We start from the raw sequence: 18,135 nt of genomic DNA, 5'->3' as shown, positions 1-18,135 counted from the left end.
GCACATGCTCTCCCGATCTACTTACCATGGGTGGTTCTGTGGGCCCTCTGTGTATTCTGAGCTATTTACTGTGTTTCTTTGCTAAAGTATTGTGTGCAATGCGTTTATCTCCGTGTATGAGATATTTGAACGTACTAGAGTATCATATAATAAATACATATTTTTTTAAATACTTGTGTTTTTCCCCCCACTGGATCTATACTATAAGATTGCATTCTGGTAAAACAAGCTACTTTTCACTCCTCCTGGACTAAGCCTGAAGGCTGCTCTCCACAGCTACCACTTAGAGACTCTTAAATCACAATATGGGTTGTCAGGACTGGTGCAAGGAGCCCACTTACATTTGTGGACATCATACACCAGGCCAGCCTCTCACAGCATGCCCCATCATAGGCGACCTATCCACACCAGAGTAGGTAAATACCACTGAAAACAAAATGACCCAGGAGGGCATTCCAGAATCCACTGTAGCAGAGCGCACAAGGAGCTATCTGTGAAATACTGCTAAAGCAATTTGGAGGCGCAACATACAAGCCTGACTACCACATCAGTTTATATTTATTTTTTCTTTAAACATGCACGGGGGATCCCAGTACACAAATTTCCCTGAAACAATGGGGGCACATCTACATTAAACTTTGCTCCTCGATTTCTAAACCTCCACCAAAAGGCAAGGTTTGCACAGCCGGGCAAAGGGGGGCCAGGAGTCTTCAATGCTGTGCAGCCGTAAGTTCAGTATCCTGTTTGAGTATAATTTGGGTGTGTCCCTACCTAGACTCAGAGTGACCATGGGTAGAGTAAGAGGTTTTGATGATACAGAGCAAGATTGGAGTCCTTGCACTGCAGAGTAGAATAGGCCCCAAGAGTGGCAAAGCTGAAGGACCTGTTGGCGTTCATGGTGAAAGGAGTAAAACTACACAAGAGCATTACTGCTGATCTCACCTATATCAAATCAAGAATGAGCATAGTTTGATCCAGTATCAAACACTGCCGCATATTCTAGTGATGGTATTCATTTCATAGTAGTAGGATGGCTAGTTCTTCTGACAAGTTGCTGCTTAGGTTTTTAATATGGGGCTTGGTGTTTACAAACTCCTCTTACTGTGCAGTCAGGGTGAATTGAATTATGTGACAATCTAGCTGAGGTACTAAAGTGTCAAAGGAAAGGCTCTCTTTGTATTGCAAAAAGGAAATGTAAAAACTAGTAAAAAACCTGTACATATTCAGCAATTTGGAAAGCAAAAATTAAGTACTTTTTGTGTACTTCTAAGAGCGATGGAAACTAAGATTTTAATAGGATCAAAACAAGACACTATACTTGGTGATGCACAAACTATAAATATTCACTGAGCTCCAATTTCCACACATGATCATATGTGTGAAATTTAGTTTTATTTCATCAGTAAAACAGAATGTTTGTGCACATTTAGTGGCCATTTCAATGGAAACCAACGGTTTGGTTACATTTAAATAAACTATAAAAAGAAACACTGCCAGCCTCATGTTCATTAAAGTTGTGGGTCACTAAACTTGCATTCTAAAAATTGTTATTAAAAAGTCTGGGAAGCACTGTTTAGTGTGGTAATGGCCTTCCAATTTGCTCCGCTTTCAATTGCAAAAGTGTGAAGAAATGATGTATTCAAGGAAAGACTTTGGTCTGCATTCTAAGATTATTTCTTGGCAATATATTTAGTTGGGTTACTGCAGTGTTTGCTGTAGACTAGGACAAGTAATGGAATGGTTGTGATATAATTGCCTACTGTAAGCGTTTGCTGCGGTTCAGGGAGTACTTGGCCTGGCAGTTTGGGCAGGACTGTTCCAACTGAAGCATGGTTAAGACTGATATGCATATGGCTGGGTCTAAACCGAGATGGCAGATGTGCAAAATAAATGACTGATGTTTGGAGACCTTTTATTTTACATCTTTGAGGCAAAAAATTCTTGCACAGATCATGCTACTTTTTTTACTTTGGCAAAAAAAAAAATATATATATAATATGCTTAGGACCACCCCACCCGTTTCTCCATTGTGATTCACACAAATGAAGGTCTCATAAGTAATTTAATTATATATTCCATCTCTTGGAAACATGCCAATTAAAACATCTCTTATATTAGACAAATTGCCTACTCATACCAGATGCTGTGGAGAAAAGAGGAAAAAAAAACCTAGCTTGGAGAGTTAAACTAAGAGACAACATCTTTCCACTCCTCCTTCGCCTCTCCATCATATCCAAGATGCTTTACACTTATAGAAACAACATTGTACATTTACACACATTTCATGTATGGTGACCGATGACTCGAGGCATGTTAGGAGAATGCTTCCATCAGTGGTGGACCTGCCAGAAAAACAATACTTCAATTAGAGAGACCACTAATGTAGACACAAGCAAAAAGTTCACACTACTGTGAAGAACTATCGCTAACTGTATAGAAAATTAATAGATTGACATCTTATCCTAGATAGATCTTATAACCCAATACCTTTTAATTTCCTCACTAATACAAAACCTTCCCAAAAATGTTTCCTATTAATACTTTTTCATGAAATGCTGACTGGATCTCAGAGTAATCCTGCTTAAATACCAGCTCTTCACTAGGCTCAGCTACTGGCATTTTCTTCATCACTGATCCAGATACTGCACCAACAGACTACCCAATACAGAGCTCTGACAACTGAACAGATCAACGCAAACCTTTCCAGCAACAAGCCCCAGCATTACTTAGAAAAAGGATGCAGCATGAGCATACATGGAAAGGATCAGGTGGGGGTCTTCTCCAGCCATGCCTGGGCTCGATCACTATTGCATACTAACCTGATGGAAAAAGATGACATTCACTTGGCATCGGCATTCCTTGTGTTATATCATCGAGTGGTCGTTCACACCTACAAAAGATCAGAGTCCACATTTAAATAAAGGAGACAAATTGGAAATGCAGTCATGTAAACTCATCATATAATTGCAAAAGAAAATTCTTTATAGTTATGTTATCTGAACTACATCTACATATCTGGAACTACAACTACATAAAAGCAATCAGAGCATGTTCTCTCTGGCAGTTTATTCACACAGCCTGCATAGGAGACTTGCAAAATCGATTACTCTTTGGAGAAGTAGATTAAGCTTATGCTTGAGCCATTCACACTAACATAGCAAAAGATCATCCTGCTGCATTGGTCGTTCTTTTGACTACATATCAATGACCTGAACTGAGATTTGGATCTAGGTCTGCCTCGCTCCTCTCCCGTGTGCACATATAGCAAGCACATTTACCATAATCCCTCGGAAAGAGCCAAGATTGTTTAGGCCATAGAAAACGTTCAAATAGAGTCAACCACCACAAGACCAGATAGGACAATGAGCACAAGCAAAAACGTATCGCAAGTTACAGCTATTTTTTTATAAAAATAAACTGCTCTTCTACTGGATACATAGTATGGGTCTACGACCAGTGCATCTTCAGCGAGAAATTGTTTCCAAGTTCCGCCAGAATGAGCCCTTTTTTGATAAAGAGGCATTTCAAAAAAGTAGCAATTTGTGTGAACACAGGCGTGGCAATCAAAATTAGAAGATCTTGTTCAGGCACACCATAGGCTATTTTTTCCATGCACCACCCAGTATTAAATGCAGAACGTGTTACTGCATTTTAGAAAGACCCCATGCTAAATTATTTATCATAGGATATTCTAGCATTCTTCTGAAACTGGATAAAATGTAACGCATCTAATCTACACTTAAGCAGCAGGAGAAAAAAAAAAAATCAGAAGACATGGAGTGCAAAAAAGCATTCCTTTCAGAAATAAGGTTAAGAACTACAGATAGAGTACTGGTACTCTTGCATGTGGATGTTGGCTGTGCCCAGCTCCACGGCCTCCCAGACTACGACCCTCCACTCGTTAAAGGGCACCCTACATGCTGCCACCATCGACAAAGCCATCACAACATGCACCCCTGGCTATAGGGATGACAAGCTTAACGTGTTCACATGGCCGTGCCGTACCCGCTGACAGGATACCAGACTGAAGGCAAGTAAGTCTGGTCATATAGAATCTATTTGATATCCTACACATTAAATTACCCCCAGCCGAGCTCCAGTTTAGTGAACAGCTTAACACTCAACTACGTAAACAACGCTACATCTTGATGCAGTAAAGTCCACTCTCAGAATCCAGCTATCCCCAACCTCTGCTTTTTTTGACCCCACCTTACCGACAGGTCCACAAGTCTATCATTACCTCCCTTCTGCTATGCTTTCTTGCCTTGTGCAGAATTCTATGAATTGACTAATTGCTTTGTGCAAGGCCACACCCACCCATCTACTCAGTTAACGGGCCAGACCTCAGAGTAATCCTGCTTAAATACCAACTCTTCATTGGCTTCAGCTAAAAGGTATTTGCTTCATCACTGATCCAGCCACCATACTACCCCCCCCCCCCCCCAAGTGTAATTAATATAGAAAGAACTCTCCACAATTCAGTTAGTTGCCCTAATCCAAACAACCCCTGAATGGGCGCCCATCTTTTCAACAAATAACGAGTCTTCTATTCTATTTTTGAAAACGTACTTCTGGATGTAGGCAAGTCATATCAACCAGCAGCATTTCATTGGTAGACAAAGGAAGCAGAATCATCCGGCCTAGAACAAAAAATAATAAAAATACAGCTTAGAATGTCATCAGTAAAATCCATACAGACAAAATGATAGAAAGCAAGATGCAAGGGAATAGTTGTACACTGCAACAACTAGCAGAAAGTTTTGCAGACACCCTACCTGCCCCAAACAGTAGAGCAAGGATCTTCAGAGTAATGCTGGGGAAGCGGTGGGGGAGGGGGGTGTCGGTTGTATTCATCAAAATCCACACCAGTGACCACATCCAACATGTGTCTGAATCCATCAATACATTAGTGTCTTCCTAATCAGCATTAACAGTCTTGAAGTAGGTTTCCCGACGTTATAATGCAAAAAAAGTTGAAGCAGGAAGAGCACCAAGGTTTCTATTTTGCTCTGATCATGCCCACATTTCTGCACTATTTTTCTAGTTTTTTTTTTTAGAGTCACTTAACAAGCTTGCACATACCACTACCTATATACATTGCCAAATTGACCATTATGCCATCAACTGCAAACTCAAATTTAAGTTGACTTTCACCCACCTTTGTTCTAAGCATAATTTGAATTAAATGGTTACTGCCCACCCAAGGGACTCCCTTACAAGGCATCAAAAAGCAGACCGAGGAATCCAATTATCAGCCACTCTAGCTGCTGTAAGAAAGCCAACCACCTCTAAATAGCCATCATTGCACAATTAAGAAAGCACAAGCCACTTTCTTTGCTGACTAAATTGTAGGGTCAAGCAATAAAAGCCAGCGATATCTTAAGATAGTAAAGCAGTGCTTGCATCTGGTTGCTCTCTCGCTCCCCTTAGCTGCATCTGCTCAACTATGCAAGATGCCATCTGGCTTCGAGAAGATATTAAGATCACTGATCTTAAACTCCGAAAAAGGATTCCTGATGGCAGCCCTGAGAGCAGTAAGGCGCAGATATTGGCAAATCTTCCATTTAAGAACAGCCTGGCTCCCTCTCAGAATTTGCTACTCTCTCTCTGGAGGAATCTGAAAAGTCATTTAAAGAACGCAAATCTGGCTCCCCAGATATGGGTCCTCCTCGAATTTTGATTGCCAGTTTAAAGGTAATCAATCCCATACTGACCCTCCGCTTTAATAATTCTATTTTATCTGCTGTGTACCCACGAGCTGAAAAACAGTCTGGTTCCCCCAATTAAAAAAGCAATTGGCAGACAGATCTATACTGAGTACTTTTAGTCCAATGGCATACTGTCGATTAAAACGGCAAAAGGAAACCAAAATAATTGAATTTTATCTTTCCAAATTAACCAATAAACTGCTGAATAAATTAGATCACTGAAAATAATTCAATTACTGGACCATGACCACACACACATCTGGATCTTCAGAGTAATCCTGCTAAGTACCAATTCTTCATGGAGTTCAGGAATTGGCAATTTGCTCATCACTGATCCAGCCACTTGCTTTTGCGAAAGCAGGCATTTACCACACAATGACCCTTAGGCCCACAGTCCTTTAACAACATGCACCGTTAGAAATCAGAGCATGGATTCCAAGCCCGCCATCAAGCAAATCATCCTATATGGCTGCACATACGCAAAATTCGGGTCTCATCGACTCACCTTTTCCAGGGAAATGACCTTGTGCTGCAGACTGATCAGGTCCTGGCTGTGCTCCTTTTCTTAGTCAGCATCCTTCTAATGCACCCCAAAAGGTTGCAAAAATAGCCCTAAACAAGTGTTACAAAAATGCAATCATTGAAATGGAAAGGTGAGAATTTCTATTTGAACAGACTGCGAGAATAGGTTACTAAAAGGGAACTAGGTTTGAAAAAGCAGATACAACCATTGCAAATTGGAAGACTTTCCCTAGAAAGCTATATAAAGGAAACGTCAAGGTCCCAACAAACAGAACGGTGCCTAAGGTTAAAAGAAGTTAACCAGGAGATTCAATCAAGGGCATTTGACCATAAAATGATACAGTGGAGAGTCACTGCATTGTAACTCCTAAAAGCATTTCTTCGTGGACTCCAGCTAATCCATGACAGGCTGTTTACTTCCCACATTACACACTAACAAGGCATGCTCGGCGATTCGGGGTGAAAGTCACGGATTTCAAGTCTGTGCTGAGCAGCAACCGTTATCGTGAAGGAGGAAGGCAAATTATCATGCACTAGATAGAAACTGAATAATGATTATAGCACACAAGCCAAACAGGCACCATGTGGGTGCTTGAATACTAACTAGCTTGTCACTTAGACCCTATGGTATTGCAAACAGCCACAAATGCAGGGTTGCTCACTTTTTAAAAAAAAAAAAACGTTTTATTTTTAAAGAGCTCAATTGTACTGCCACTTATTTTGAATTCGCAGCACAATACAGGACACCTTCAAGTAGGTGTGCTGGAACCAGCAGCTTTTCTATCACATATAAAGCTCTTCACCAAAAGAAGCCCATAAATTAAAAAGAATCAAAGAAATGCACACCCCTGAAATCCCACCAGTCTTCAAGTGATGCTCAGAATATAAAAGCACAACTACTGACCGCGACCCATATATATATATATATATACATACATACACATACATACATACATACACTCTCCACTCCTGAATTTTCCCGTATAAAACAGGCACTGACACCGTGGGCTCTCGTTTCAGGAACAAGTTTTATTCGGCCAAATGAAAAAGTTGACGCGTTTCGACGGCTATACCGTCTTGTTCACAACAAAGAATTTGAGTAAGTGAAATTGCTTTTAAACTCTACTCAGTGCTCATTGGTCTGTGTGGCGGCATCAGTGTTGTCATAGTGACCATTTCCTCATGGCCACTGAAAAGATACAACGTTGCATGCAACATACATTTCGCTCTACACAATATATTTACTTTGGCACTTTGCAAATAAATTAAATTTAACTGTATTTGATAACAATTCAAAATTCATTGTATCACCGCAGAGTAATATGAGGGTCGGCACTTGTGATTAATTGCAAAATGCTGATTTTATAATTAACTTTGTTTTGATATGGCATTATTTACAATATTAATATGTTTTCCTTTTTTAAAATCATGTATATACATTTAATACATTTTGCTTGCATTTGGTTTGCGGTAAGGAGCGATCATAAGTAGAGGGTCTAGTGCCCTTATTTACAAATCTGACACTCTAGTGGTGCTAATCCCTTCTTAGCCCGCAGCAAATTTCAGATTGCTCTTAAATACAGCCCATGTGGGCAAATATCCATAGCAATCTGAATTTAGGTGCGTCAATTTATTGAAACTGTCTCACCTCTAGCAAAATGTTAATTACATTTGGTATCATGACAATAGCAATTACATATTTTCACTATGAAATGTGTATATATATATATATATATATATATATATATATATATATATATATATATATATATATATACACACACACACATCCTCTCTGGGAATTTCTAGGCACGAACAGCATTCCGTGCAGCAGAGTTGTAGTTTAGTGTTATCATGCTTGAATCTTCAATGAGCTCAGAAATTATATATACCCCTGATGAAGCCACAACTTACTTGAAAAATAGCCATGTGCTACAGATATACTAAATTCTAAAATCCTGCTCACAGTATACAGTCAAAATTAAAATCATAGTTCCTGAGCTCACCGCACTGTAAAAAGCATGTTGTCATTTCTGGCTGACCAACACTCAAACTGTCCTCTTTCTCTACTCACCTATTCTAGCACGATGTGTTCTAGCCAGATCATGGTCGGTTGGTGGTCCTCTTCGTGGGAAACGTCCTTCAAAAACACATTCCAGATATCAATACCTGCAGGTCTACATAAGAGGAACGTAGACAATGAGATTATAAACCATGCACAGAATTAAAATCAGAATTTGCGGGGGCTGGAAGAATCTAAAATTACACAGCCACGATGCGAGAGCAGACTATACTTGCCTACACTCCCTCCAAATTCTAGTGTTAAGCATTTAGAGCTATATTCACACAAATACAGCCTCAACAATAAACTACGGTGTGTTCAAGATCTCAGAGTAATCCTGCTTGTATACCAATTCATCATGGGCTTCAGTGAATGGTATTTCTCCATCATGGATCCATGAAACAGTGCGGCTTTTATATTCTACATTACAACTGCTGGAAAACAAGGCAACCTTACCTGGAAGAGAGGGCAGGTGGTCCTCCCATTGTGGCTTTATAATAAGACGACGCTCCTGTGATACTGTGCAAACCAAACACCGTCTCAAATTACCTGAAAGGGAAGACAAGTATAATTATTATTAGTGTAGAGCACACTTATTTAAAACACCAATTTCTAGCCCTCATTCTATCTCCTACAAACGAAAATTGTCTTTCTAAAATGCAGTAATGCGTTCTGCATTTTAAACACTAAAACCCCATGCTAAATAATCTCGCCAGCAATCGCATTGTCTCGGGCGAGACCTAATAATTTATCATAGGATATTCCAGCATTCTTCTGAACCTGGATACAATTTGACAAATCTACCCTACACTATATCAGCAGGAAAAACAAGCATTTGCAATGCAATAGGTCTCGCCTTTGTGAGAGTTTGAGCTATTGGCATTGGAAATGACAGTGCCTTTCATTTATGTGTTTTGGAAACCTGTAAGCGGTGCGTAAACACACACTTTGCACTTATAGTCTTTGCGTACGAGAAGCAAGGCTGGCAGTAAAAGATTCGCAGTTATAGTCGTTGCTTACAAGAATCAAGGCTGGCAGTAAGTACAAAGTGCGTGTTTACGCACCGCTTGCAGGTTTCCAAAAAATAAATTTTATTTATTTATTTTATTTAAAGAGTTTTATATATAGCGCAAACAAGATCTTCACAGATATCAGAGCGCTTTACATAGACGGGTACATGAGGGAGCAAAGTAAACAGGCAAATCAAGCTTTACATAGAAGGGTGCAAGGGGGAGCATATTCAAACGAGTAACTCAATAAATCACAGTATAATAGTAAAAGGCAATAAATAAATAGGCATACAATGCCAATAGCTCAAACTTTCGCAAAGGTGAGACCTATTGCATTGCAAATGCTTGTTTTCTACTTTCTCATCACCGGCTAATCTTATGGGGCAGACTTTAATGTGACAAATAGCATTTGTGCAAGCAGCACGTCAAAAGCTTTTTAGAATGACTATGTTTATATGAGTCGGCAAATTGAATTCACAACAATTTTCTTTGCCAAGGGTTCTTGTGCTAGTAATATATGGCAGCCCGGTGTAAAGTCGGGGACAGCTCTCAGAGCCGGGAAGTGCTGAATATTTCCATAAAAATAAAAGAGATAGAGAAACCAAGTACAGTACCATGTAAACCCCCAAGAACGCTTAGTAAATGAATACATCTCTAAAAATTAAAAATAAATACCAAACTGACCTCGACTTTGTCCATTTCTCCTCGTTCTGCTAATTCCTGTAGTACTTGTGCTGGCGGCATGAATTCACAAAGGAACTACTGCCAAATCCAGATGTATTAGAAAAGACCTATTCCTAGACCTTTTAACCTGAATCTGTGTCCATAACTCATCTGCCCATATTTGTCAACTTTCCTTGCTAAACCCCATTGAATCCTCGCTCTAGTTTAAATGACCCAGCATGAATAAGCATGTGCTAAATCACTACATATATATACTACAAAGCTAACACAGTGCCCCTTCGATAGCTCTAGGCAACTAATTATGTATGGAAGGGCACACACACTTGACTGCTTACTCCCCTTTTATCCCCAAATTAAAAAGATAACTAGAATATAACATTTCAATAACTAAAACATCGGCGTAAAATAACGATAACAACTAACTTCCTTTAGACAAACACCATTCAATAATTAGTCAGGCATTCTCGAATAGTGTGACTTAATGTAGGGCAAACTGAAATACTAATAGCATGAAAAACGAGTTCGGGGCTGCATCTAGTAGCGTGCTACCAGTCTGCCAAGCGCTTCAACACCTCTTCAGAGCAGTAAGCATTGTACAATTTCACAATACAATAAATACATTACAATGCTATAGCTACATTACTATTCTTTGGGGACTTGAAGTAGTGTTTATGGGCAAGAAGGATTGAAACTCAGTGCCCATCAGAAGTATCTCTGAAAAGAAAGGAAATGTTGCCAATTTACATGTCAAAAGTGTTTTAAAAGCTAAAACGGAACATTTTAGTGTATGTAATGAGAGAAAATTAAAAGTGAAGCTCAGCTTTTTGGCGCACGAATCAGCATGGAATATGATTTACAACTTTTTTTTCTTCTTATATTACAAAATGTCCCCTTCCAATGTTAACTTAAACATTTACCACGCTTGGGATGTTTTAAATAACATGTTTTTATTGTGATAAACTGAAAAGCGCGATTGAGTGGCACTCTATTCACATTGCTTAACCCTTTACGTTATTTTCCCTAGCTCACATTGTACATAACTGTGTCAGGGGTGTGTGGGAGAAAGCCAACTGAATTATTCACCGCAGGGCGCGAGGGAGGCATGGCTTAAATTGCTGAACCTCAAATTTTCAGAAGGGTGGCTGTCTTAGTTCAGCCTTCGGTGTGACTGTACATATCTACTGAGCCTATTGCGGTTTTTGGGGGGGGGGGGGGGGGGGGGGGGCAAGAGAGCCTGCTAGAACCCATGCTTCGTGGCTCTTTAGGTCACGAAGGTAGACTGATGCTTGCAGTTGTGGGTTTGCCTGTCATCTGATTTCTGTGGGAAGGAGGCAACCAGAGAGAGAGAACAGGGTGGAAGGAGAGGGTGGACAGAAAAAGAAACCAAGAGCAGCGGAAGAGAACGAAAGAAAGCCGGGGAAAACCACGAGCAGGAGAAGCGCGAATGGCTGGAGAAGAACGGTGGGATGGGATGGATTCTGCAATTCTCAACAAAAGGAACACGCATCAGGAAAATCAGAACTGTACCACATACAGCACAATACTTGCAGCTGCTGGAGTCGGACTGGCGGTGAGTTCAACCCCCGCCTACAATGCCCAGCCGCCCGGCCAGCCAATTGCATCGCGGCCGGGCCGGAAGTCCCGCCTCCTCGAGCACCCGAGAAAGGAGAGGAAAAGTCTTCCCGCGGCTCCCGTGAGCTTCGGAGAGCCCCGGAGCCGCCTGCGCAGAGGAGTAGCTTTTGTCCCGCGGCCCCGGAGAAGAGCTGCAGAGCCGAGGAGTCACACCGGGAGCAAAGAGAAGTGCTGCGGAAAGAGCCCCGAGGAGCGGGAGCTCTCGTGTAGCCCCCGCCAGCAGAGCCCAGTGAGTGTTGTCAGGTGGGGGGAGAGCTGCGGAGGGGAGGGGGGGGGGGGGGGGAGGGGAGGAGGTGTCTCTGTATGTATGCGGCGGCGCTTCTGTGTAAGCGGCCGGGGGGGGTCGTCTCTGTATGTGTGCGTGTGTGTAGGTGCGCTCCTGCGTGTGTGTGGCGGGGGGGGGGGGGTTGCGCGTGTGTCTGTGTGTGGCCCTCCTGCCTGCGTGTGCATGTGTGTGTCTGTGCACGGCGCCGGGCTGGGCGTGCGCGCTCACGAGGTAGAATCTCCGGCAGGAGACGCTCGTGACAGTCTGCAGTCCACATTCCCCTGAAAGTGATTGCATAAGTTGTCGACCTAGACAGCAAAGCTTCGCTTTGCTTTCGTCTAGGCTCGACCTAAAAACGGAGACATGGAGTGCAGAAAAAGCATTCCTTCCAGAAAGAAGATTTAGAACTACAGATCAAGTCCTGGTACTCTTGCATGTGGAAGTTGGCGGTGCCCAGCTCCACAGCCTCCCAGACTAACACCCTCCACCCGTTAAAGGGACCTCCCACAAAGCCATCACAACATGCACCCCTGGCTACAGCGATGACAAGCTTAACGTCTCCACTTCACCGGGCCTCGCCGTACCCGCTGACAGGGACACCAGACTGAAGGCAAATAAGTCTGTGCACGTAGAATCTATTTGATATCCTACACATTAATTTACCCCCCCCCCCCTATCCGAGCTCCAGTTTAGTGAACAGCTTAACACTAAACTATATAAACACTACATCATGAAGCAGTAAAATCCACTTTCACTCTCAGAATCCAGCTATCCCCAACCTCTGCTTTTTTTGACTCCACCTTACCGACAGGTCCACAAGTCTATCATTACCTCCCTTCTGCTATGCTTTCTTGCCTTGTGCAGAATTCCATTAACTGACCGATTGCTTTGTGCAAGGCCACACCCATCTACTCAATGACAGGGCCAGATCTCAGAGTAATCCTGCTTAAATACCAACTCTTCATTGGCTTCAGCTTAAAAGGTATTTGCTTCATCACTGATCCAGTCACCAAGAACCCCCCCCCCCACCCCAAGTGTAATTAATATAGAACTGTGCGCCCATCTTTTAAACAAACAAGACTTCAATTCTATTTTTGAAAACGTACTTCTTGATGTAGGCAAGTCATATCAACCAGCAGCATTTCGTTGGTAGAAAAAGTCGAATCATCCGGCCTAGAACAAAAATAAAAATACCCCTTAGAATGTTATCAGTAAAATCCATAGAGACAAAATGATAGAAAGCAAGATGCGAGGGAAGAGTTGGACACTGCAACAACTAGCAGAAATTGTTGCAGACCACCACCTGCCCCAATCAGCAGTGCATGGATCTAAAGAGTAATACTAGGGGAGGTGCTGGGGAGGGGGGACTGCTCAAAGTAAACTGTATTTATTCATCAAAAGTCCACAGCAGTGACCACATCCAACAGGTGTCTGAATCCATCAATGCATTAGTGCCTTCCTAATCATTTACAGCCTTGAAGGTTTCCCGAATTTACATAGCAAAAAGCGTTGCAGAAGCAGGAAGGGGAGCACCAAGGTTTCTATTTTGCTCTGAATATCATTCCTACATTTCTGCGCCATCTTTGAGTCGCTAAACAAGCTTGCACATACCACTACCTATATACATTGTCAAACTATTATTCCATCAACTGCAGACTCAAATAAAAGTGAAACTTCTTTGCCCACCACTGTTCTAAGCATAATTTGAGCTATCATTGCACGATTAAGAAAGCACAAGCTGCTTTCTTTGCTGACCAAATAGTAGGGACAAGCAATAAAAGCCAGCAATATCCTTTAAGATAGTAATGCAGTTTTAGCATCTGGTTGCTCTCTCGCTCCCCTTAGCTGCATCTGCTCAACTATGCAAGATTCCATCTGACTACGAGAAGACTAAGATCACTGATCTGGTTGAAATTCCGAAAAAAGGATTCCTGATGGCAACCCTGAGAACAGTCAGGCACCGACATTAGCAAATCTTCCATTTAAGAACAGTCTGGCTCCCTCTCAAGAGTCTGCTACTTTTTCTCTGAAGGAATCTGAAAAATCCGAACGCAAACCTGGCTCACCAGATATGGGTCCTCCTCGTATTTTGATTGCCAGCTCAAAGGTCATTAATCCCATTCTGACCCTTCTCTAAGAATTCCATTCTATCGGCTAGTGTACCCATGTGCTGAAAAACCGAGGCTGGTTTAGGATGAGATTTAGGCCCTAAAAGGTGCCGCAAGGGTGGGATCTTGTTTCCAAATACTAAAGATAAAAAAGAAATCATTTTCTTCCCAGGCAGGCTCAAAAGACAGCTATGCATGCTCCCATCACTTCCCTTCTTGATTATGCCAACACCCTCTATATTGGTCCTCTGGCTTATCTGCCGAGAAACCTAGGCCAGGCTTGGAATGCCCTTCCTATGGATCCATAGCTTATGAACAATGAACACTGTTTCAGGCGCAAGCTTCAAAACTGGCTATTTTATTTGGTCTATCAGTAAGCTGGTTGCACTATGACGGACTAATCTGTGAGCCCGGTAGTCAAGCGCTCTATAAATCTGCGATGGATGGACCTTAAAAACCAATGGCATACTGTCGAATATAACCACAAAAGGAAACCAAAATAATTACATTTTATCTTTCTGAATTAACCAACAAACTGCTGAATAATCAGAATACTGAAATGAAACTCAATTTCTTAACTAAGACCACACACACACAAAGTCATAAATCTGGATCTTCAGAGTAATCCTGCTTAAGTACCAATTCTTCATGGAGTTCAGGAACTGGCATTTTGCTCATCACTGATCCAGCCACTTGCTTTGCTGAAAGCAGGCATTTACCACACAATGACCCTTAGGCCCACAGTCCTTTAACATGCAAAGTTAGAAATAAGATCATGGATTCCAAGCCCGCCATCAAGCAAATCATCCTATAGGGCTGCACATACTCAAAATTCGGGTCTTGTTGACTCACCCTTTCCAGGGAAGTGGTCATGTGCTTCAGACTGACCAGGTCCCAGCTGTGCTCTTAGTCAGCATCCTTCTAATGCACCCCAAAAGGTTGCAAAAATAGCCCTAAATAAATGTTACAAAAAAGCAATCATTGAAATGGAAGGGTGAGAATTTTAAATTTGAACAGACTGCGAGAATAGGCAACTAGGTTTGTAAAAAGCAGATACAACCATTGCAAATTGGAATTTTCCCTAGAAAGCTATATAAAGGAAACGTCAAGGTCCCAACAAACAGAACGGTGTCTGAGGTTAAAAGAAGTTAACCAGGAGATTCAAATCAAGGGCATTTGACCATAAAATAATACAGTGGAGAGTCACTACATTGTAACTCCTAAAAGCATTTCTTCCTGGACTACAAAAGCCAATCCATGACGTGCTGTTTACTTCCCACATTAAACACTAGTAAGGCATGCCCGGCGATTCGGGGTGAAAGTCACGGATTTCAAGTCTGTGCTGAGCAGCAACCGTTATCGTGAAGGGAGGAGGGGGGGGAAGGCAAATTATCATGCACTAGACAGAAACTGAATAATGATTATTTATACAGCACACAACCCAAACAGGTAGGATGTGCGGCTGCTTGAATACCAACTAGCTTGTCACTTGCAAACAGCCACAAATGCAGGGTTGCTCACTTTAAGAGCTCAATTGTACTGCCACGTGTTTTGAATACGCAGCACAATACAGGACACCTTCAAGTAGGTGTGCTGGAACCAGCAGCTTTTCTATCACATATAAAGCTCTTCACCAAAAGAATCCCATAAATTAAAAGTCCTAAAAAAGAACCTAAGAAATGCACACCCCTGAAATCCCACCCCACAGTAATGTTTCAAGTGATGCCCAAATACCGACCCCCCCCTTAAACATCTATGGAAATTTCTAGGCACGAACATTCTGTGCAGCAGAGTTGTAGGCTTAGTGTCATGCTTGAATTTTCAAGGAGCTCAGAAATTGCCATTTTATTCACCTCTGATAAAGCCACAACTTGAAAAACAGCCATGTGCTACAGATATACTAAATTCAAAAATCCTGTTCACAGTATAAAGTCAAAATTAAAATCATAGTTCGTGAGCTCACCCACTAAAAATCATGTCATTTCTGGCTGACCAACACTCAAACTGTCATCTTTCTCTACTCACCTATTCTAGCACGATGTGTTCTAGCCAGATCATGGTCGGTTGGTGGTCCTCTTCGTGGGAAACGTCCTTCAGAAACGCATTCCAGGTATCAAAACCTGCAGGTCTACATAACAAGAGGAACGTAGGAAATGAGTGGTTATAAACCATGCACAGAATTAAATCATAGAGATGGGGGGGGGGGGGGGGGGGTAAGGAAGAATCTAAAATTACACAGCCACGATGCGAGAGTGTTCAAGATCTCAGAGTAATCCTGCTTGTATACCAATTCATCATGGGCTTCAGTGAATGGTATTTCTCCATCATGGATCCATGAAACAGTGCGGCTTTCATATTCTACATTAAAACTGCTGGAAAACAAGGCATCCTTACCTGGAAGAGAGGGCAGGTGGTCCTCCCATTGTGGCTTTATAATAAGACGACGCTCCTGTGACTCTGTGCAAACCAAACACCGTCTCAAAGTACCTGAAAGGGAAGACAATTATAATTAATTTAGAGCACACTTATTTAAACACCAGTTTCTAGCCCTCGTTCTATCTCCTACAAATGAAGTGTTTAAAGTTGTTTTAAGCTAGGATTGTACTGCACGGATGCACTTCTCAATATATGCACAATCACTTAAAATTATTGGATTATGCAATGCTCAAATATCGGCACCCGAAAGGGAACTAAATCAATAAAGTGGACTTGATTTTCACACAAGTTTGCTGCCTTACAGTGTCACCAAGTGGCCGCTAGAAATACTGCAGCAGAAATGTTGAAGACTGCAGGAGCACAGCTTTTACCAACCGTTGAACAAGCATTGGCAACGCCAATCGGTATCGTTTGTTTGTAAAGTTGAGATAGGGTGGTATTGCCAATGCGCGTCATTACAGGCCTGCATTGCTAATGCTGGTTATTACTGGCTGTATTACACCGATGACCACCGGATCTGAACGTCCCATACACAACATGATGCCCGCACCCGCCATTCCGCGTTATTTGTACATGCTGTGTGCACTTTTACAATTTATACAGGTGGTCTCAAACCTATGGGATGTGACAACACAAACGTGGGGTGAGATGGCAAACTTCCTATTAAACATCACGTGCACCACTCAATGTTACACTTTTTATGAACAATTAAGAGGTACAGTGGGCACTGCCGAGCAAATGATCAGCATAGCGGTTCAAGACCTGTAACCGATGAGCCCGTTACCCTTCTGCCTACTAGACCCATTAGCTGCACCTCCATCAATCGTGCTGCTCCCCCTTTTTCCTGCCCGCCTACTGTTATCCGTAGCCACGGCCCTCTCTTATATGCCCCCGCCACCCTTCAGTACAATCAGAGGAAGAGCCAATCCAATGGCGGTAGAGCATAAACTGAACTCTGCTTCTTAAACTATAACCTGCGCGCGAGGCCGGAAGCAAGGGCCTCCGCTTCAGGAACACGGCGCTTGCTGCAGCCAACGAGCCCGGTCGGTCTCGACCGCTCCCTGCCTGCTCACTAGATTCCATCGCTCACCCTTACCGCAGGAAGCCTTCGGATGAAGAAGATATCCAACCGATAGGATTTATATAACGGAGCAACGTGCAGCTGCAACAGTCTCGGAGGAAAAGGGAAAGGGAAATGCGTCAGCAGCGGAAGTTCAGACAATCCCAGTTTCCGCTGCTTCACTTCCGGTGTAACCTGTTCCTTACAGGGATGTTTGAAGTCTCTTGGGATTGCGGATTAATCAATTGTAATGTTTACCTATTCATATTTATTTCTTTGTAGATTTACATAGTGCGAACTCGACCCGAAGGTAATGGAGAGCTTTACACGAGCACCAGTTATGTTACACAAGGACACATTCTTTTTTGTTAGGCACGGGGATACGATTCCCAGAATCACAGGATTTTTTATTTTTATGTAATGCGATTTTATATAGCGGGAACATTACCCGAAGGTGTCAGAGCGCTTTACATAAGTACTAGTTGCGATACATAAGGATTACATGAGTTACATAAAAGAGGCAAACAGAAAAAAATTGCAAATGTACAAGTGGTAAAGTCACACAAGGAAGAGATACAAGCAGAAAAAATTGCAAATGTACAAGTTGTAGAGTCACACAAGGAAGAGATACAAACAAAAATTACAAAC

The 18,135-nt window shown here is 42.1% G+C and overlaps 1 long non-coding RNA gene across 1 annotated transcript; it reads right to left on the bottom strand.

Annotated features, from left to right (window-relative positions):
- Positions 1-1,895: 1,895 nt before the first annotated feature.
- Positions 1,896-17,614, bottom strand: LOC147706159 (uncharacterized). The gene is made up of 11 exons (XR_015297620.1): positions 17,524-17,614; positions 16,386-16,478; positions 16,017-16,119; positions 14,844-14,944; positions 12,990-13,056; positions 8,749-8,841; positions 8,305-8,407; positions 6,214-6,320; positions 4,570-4,640; positions 2,820-2,890; positions 1,896-2,342 (listed from the first exon to the last, which is right to left on the bottom strand). It is a non-coding gene; the product is annotated as an uncharacterized LOC147706159 (long non-coding RNA).
- Between the last annotated feature and the right edge of the window lie 521 nt (positions 17,615-18,135).

The sequence above is a fragment of the Lissotriton vulgaris genome, chromosome 7, assembly GCF_964263255.1.
Source record: "Lissotriton vulgaris chromosome 7, aLisVul1.2, whole genome shotgun sequence".
Taxonomy (NCBI): Eukaryota; Metazoa; Chordata; class Amphibia; order Caudata; family Salamandridae; genus Lissotriton; species Lissotriton vulgaris.
Note: the sequence above shows the minus strand (reverse complement) of the source record. Positions and strands in the feature narration are given on the sequence as shown.